Source organism: Chionomys nivalis, chromosome 3 (assembly GCF_950005125.1).
Source record: "Chionomys nivalis chromosome 3, mChiNiv1.1, whole genome shotgun sequence".
Classification (NCBI taxonomy): domain Eukaryota; kingdom Metazoa; phylum Chordata; class Mammalia; order Rodentia; family Cricetidae; genus Chionomys; species Chionomys nivalis.
The window spans coordinates 68,259,075-68,264,597 of NC_080088.1; positions in this window are offsets into that span (position 1 = coordinate 68,259,075).

The following is a 5,523-nucleotide window of genomic DNA, read 5'->3' on the forward strand; positions in this document are numbered from 1 at the left end:
TGCTGGTGGCTCATGTTTACTCTATGTAATCTCTGTCTTGCTTTCTTTTCCTCAGCTACAGGTTTTTCAATTTTGCTGCTTTTTCCTGTGAAAACAGTATTTAGTCATATTTTTCTATCTCATTCTCACTTTAAATCCCACAGAACTCCTTTCATATTTTTATTTTTTGCTTCTGCTTATTCTTACATTTTCTAGTTTTCTTTCATTGGTCAACTTTTTCTCTAGATAGTTAAGTTTTTGATTCGAGATCTTTCTCATATTCTATAATGTGAGAGTAATTTTATAAATTCTCTCTCTCTCTCTCTTTTTTTTTTATAAATTCTCTTTTAAAGACTTGTTTTGCTGGAGTCTATGAATCTGGTAACTTTGCTGGCCTTGAACTCCTCCTATGCCTGAGGCTAGCTTCAGATTCATGCCTCATCTGTACAATTGCTGGTGTTACAAGTGTCTATCACCCAGACTTTGTTGACTCTTCAAGGAAGGCCTTATCCCCTTTGAAGAGTGGATGGGGGGTGAGAAGCATGGAGGTGAGGGGGTAGGAGAAGGGAAGGGAGGAGGAACTGAGGTTGGCATGTAAAATGAAAAGTAAATTTTTAATAAGAAATATTAAAAAATATTTGGGAGATCAGTCCTCTATCTGATATGGGGGTGGTGAAGATCTTTTCCAATTCAGTAGGTTGTCTTTTTGTCTTATTGACTGTGTCCTTTGCTTTACAGAAGCTTCTCAGTTTCAGGAGGTCCCATTTATTTATTGTTGCTCTCAGTGTCTGTGCTACTGCTGTTATATTTAGGAAGTGGTTGATCTTCTGTGCCCATGCATTGAAGGCTACTTTCCACTTTCTCTTCTATCAGGTTCAGTGTGGTTGGATTTATATTGAGGTCTTTCTTTAATTCATTTGAACTTAAGTTTTGTGCATGTGGATAGACATGGATCTATTTTCATTCTTCTTCATGCTGACATCCAGTTTTGCCAGCATCATTTGTTGAAGATGCTTTTTTTTCCCTTGTGCAATTTTAGCTTTTAGATCCACCCTTTTAGATTCGAAGGGGAAATAGACAAGACCTCTTGACAAAATCGGAGGCATGGGGAGAGAGGAAGAAGGAGGGTGGAAGGAGAAGAAGAGGAGAAAAGGGGAGGCAGGGAGAACTTAAGGGAACAGGATAGTAGAGATGGAAGAGGGACAGAGATGGAGAAAAAAGACAGAGATGTTTTGATTGAGGGAGTCATTGAGGGGCTGGCAAGAAACCCAGCACTAGAGAAATTCCCAGGAATCCACAAGGATGACCCCAGCTAAGACCTTAAGCAATAGTGGAGAGAGCGCCTGGACCGACCTTGTCCTGTAGTCAGATTGATGAATATCTTAAGTGTCACCATAGAACCTTCATCCACCAACTGATGGAAACAGAGGCAGAGACCGGCAGCGGGAGTGAGAGGAGTGAAATTATGAGCAAAGAGGTCAAGTCCATGATGGGGAAACAGTTTACCTAAACTAATGGGAGCTCACCAACTCCAGTTGGACAGGGAAGGAACCAGCATAGGAACTAACTGGACCTTCTGAATGTGGGTGACAGTTGCATGCCTGGGGAAGACTGTGAGGCCACTGGCACTGGCACCAGGTTTGATCACTACTGCTTGTGCTGGCTTTTTTAGAACCCATTTTCTTTGGATGATACCTTCCTCAGCCTAGATATAGCATGGAGGGCCTTGGATTGTCCCCAAAGCAATGTACCTTACCTCTCTGAGGAGTGGAGGGGGTAGGGTGGGGGAGAAGGTGGAGAGGATGGGAGGAGGCGAGGGAGTGGGAACTGGGAAGATAATTTGTTTTCTTTTTAAAAAATTTAAAAAGTATGCATCACACTAACTCCCACCTTACTAGTTAACATTTTATTTTCACTTCAAATATTTTTAAGTTTTTCCCATGATGGCTCTTTCTTAGAAGTGTACTGATTAAGCTCCAAATGTTCGGAGATTTTCTTTGTTTGTTTATTTGATTATTTTCTGAAGGAGGCTTTTGCTGTTTATAAAGCAGGCTGACCTGAAACTTATTATGTAGTCCTCCTGATTGACCTTGAAGTCATGATCCTCTAACCTCGGCATCACGCGTGCCGCTTCCTGAGCCACCATATTCAATGCCATTTAACATTTTTAAAAATTTTAATTTTATTCTGTTTGGCTTTTAAAATCATAACTTACATAACTTTTTCATATAAATTTGTCAAAGATCCTTTTATGGCCCTGCATTGATATTTCCTGGTGCATATTCCATACAATGGTACAAAGTACGTACATTGTACTGTTAGATAGCATAGTCTTCAAAAGTACCTAGAACACATTGATTGAGAGTGTTGTTTAGGAGTTTCCTATCCTTACGGAATACTTGCCTGGTGGTTTTGTCAGCTGTTAAGATAGTAATGTTGAAATTTTGCCAGATATCCTAGTGGGTTTATCTAGATTTTACTGTTTGTTTCAGTTTTCTTGGTCTCTACTTACATATTTGGAAGTTGTGTTCTGAGGTGCACACACACTAAACATTGTTACCTCTTCTATGAGTCAACCACTTCATCAGCTGCTCTTATTCTTCATCAGCCCTGTTAGTGGACTTCATTCTCAAGTCTGTGAAGAATGAGATTGAAAGCTGGGTAGCGGTGGTGGACGGTGCACTCCTTTAATCCCAGCACTTGGGAACTCGGGAGGAGCTCAGTGAGTTTGAGGCCAGCTTGATCTACAAGAGCTAGTTCCAGGCCAACCCTATCTTGAACCCCCCCCCCCCCAAAATAGAGAGAGAGAGAGAGATTGAAACATCCATGTTAGCTTCTTCTTTTTCTTTTTTTTTAAATCAGGATTAATACAGTAAATCTTTTCCTCCACTAAAGTTTTATATTTACAGATTTTATTTATTTATTTATTTATTTATTTATTTATTTATTTATTTATTTATGTTTTGAGACATGGTTTCTCTGTGGCTTTGGAGCCTGTCCTGGAACTAGTTCTTGTAGAACAGGCTGGCCTCAAACTCACAGTGAACCGCCTGCCTCTGTCTCCCAAGTGCTGGGATTAAAGGCATGCGCAACCACCGCCCAACTGGCATTTTATTGTTTTAAAGTATATATGTGTTTTACATGTCCCCTGCATACTTCTGTGTGCACATGTCCATGTATCCATGTGTTCATATATTTACATGTTGGTGTGTGTGTGTGTGTGTGTGTGTGTGTGCTGGTGCCAGTGGAAGCCTAAAGAAAATTTTCTGGGGCTGAAGCGAGTCATCTGATGTGGGTGCTGGCTGGAAACAACCTGGGGTTCTTTGCAAAAATAGTTTATACCTTTAACTGCTAAGCCATCGTTCTTGCCTCTACGGTCCTTAAAAATGTCTTTGCACCTTTATTTTTAGATGTCTTGATTAATTAATAATATCACTAGATTTATCTTATAACACTGATCAAAAGGACCATGTTTCATACTGTTGGCAATATTCCTTCCAAATGATCCAATCTGCCGTAACTTTCCACTTTCTGCCTATTCATCTTCCTCGTGTCTGTTTTAGGAAGGCATGTTTCACAATTGGCGTGTGCGTTTCATTTGACTTCACTCACAAACCAGTTGATAAATGTGTGTTTGTCACATTCGCTTGTTTTTCCCAATGTCTGCATCCACGCATTTTGTCTTGCTTTCTGACATCAGTAACTGACTTATTTTCTTGGTCATTTTTGCTAAAACGACTAACTCATTTATTCTACTTCAGAAGAAACCAATTCTTCCCTTTTTATAGCTTTCTGCTGCTTTTTTGGTGTTTGATTCGAAATAAGCTTCCTAATGTTAGAACATGAAAATGCAAATGTAATCCGTGAAACACAGTTTCTTTCCTTTCCAAGAACAGAGCTGTAAAGCAAAGACCCTGTTTTATCAGGTTTTGCTGCATACTAAAGTTTTTTCTCTCACAGTTTTGACTTGTATGTCCTCCAAAATATTTTAAAATTTATATTATTATACAGTCAATTTTCTGGGGTTACTTTAGAAAAATAATGGTTAACGCACAAAAGATTTTGTAATACTTTTCTAAAAATACTGCCCAGTATTTCTTTTTCTGGGGAGCATGCTGTGTTATTTTATACTTTGAACTGTGAAGAGCAAGATAGTTCATTGTACATTCAAGCACTCTGTATTGAGGCTGAGCTGAACTGTTTGCTCCGTCAGCAACTGAAAAGGCCAAGTGTCTCACTGTGTATTTGTGTCATATGTTTTCTTCCTGCCTTGAAGTTGGTATCAGGTGAAGATGTTTACAATTATGGCTATTTTGTTTTTCATGTCTTCTGCTCATTTTTGTCCACCATTATTTTTAACCTCCCCATATTTTTATGTCTGAGGACTCATAAATTAAATGGGAATTTTACTTTTACTCGTCTGAAGTATAACGTCTTCCAGGTCATCAATGACCATCAATTGCTGCTGTTTCCTGTATCTGCTCCATCTCTTATTCATTTCTTTTGTTTGTCTTCATTTCAAGTAATCTCCATTCCACTAATTAGCTTATTAAATGTAAGTTGTTTTTCTCTTTTCAGGGCTTACCATGATGGTCACAGCCTGATTTATGAAAACATTAGCATTTAAGTTACTGTCTTGTTCTTTTCTATGGAAAAATCCATTTGTCACTTTCAGGCCTTTACACATCTTGTTGTCAGGTATACACACACACACACACACACACAGAGACGACAGAGAGAGAGAGACAGAGAGAGACAGAGAGAGGACAGTCCCCTGTATCACCTTTGCTCTTCTGGACATTCTGAAGCCATTTCATTTGTCTACTGATTACCCTGTCTGGTGAGTTTTCTCTGCTTTTTTTTTTGTCTAGAGCCCACTGCTTCGGACTGACTTCCTGCGACCAGCGGGCACTCTTCAGTGTGTCTCTGTGACTTTCTGCTACCACTGAATCTTCCCACCATTTTCCTGACCGCTGCTTCATTTTGTAAGGATTTTTTTTCCTGCAAAGTTCTAGAGTGTGACTTTTACTTTCAGTATCTCTAGATGATCCCTTTTCCTCCCGTCGTTATCATGTGTTGAAACTATCTTACAAACATTTTATTGCTTCATTCAAAGAAATATGCCTATAAGACAAAATGTGCACAAAGATACCATTGAGCTAGATTTGTGTTGGTCACCTGCTGTTGGGTATCGGGTTTACCCTTAAGGATGGTTGATATACGCACTAAGACACTATTGGAGAAAATTGGTTTTTCATTAACAAGTGGGTGTCAATTCCAGGTAACTTATTGGTTAGGGTTGGGAACCTGTGTCCACTTTTCCCTTTCAGCATTTATTTGTGTTCAGTATGTATTCATTTCATTTCATTTTGATGTGTGTGTGTGTGTGTGTTTATATGTGTGCATATGTGAGTATAGGCACATATATCTGTGTATGTGTGTGTCTGTGTGTGTGTGTGTGTGTATGAGTACACTTGTGGACCAGACAGCCTTCTTTAGTCACTCCAAGAAGGCTACACTGGCTGACCAACAAGCCTCAGAGGT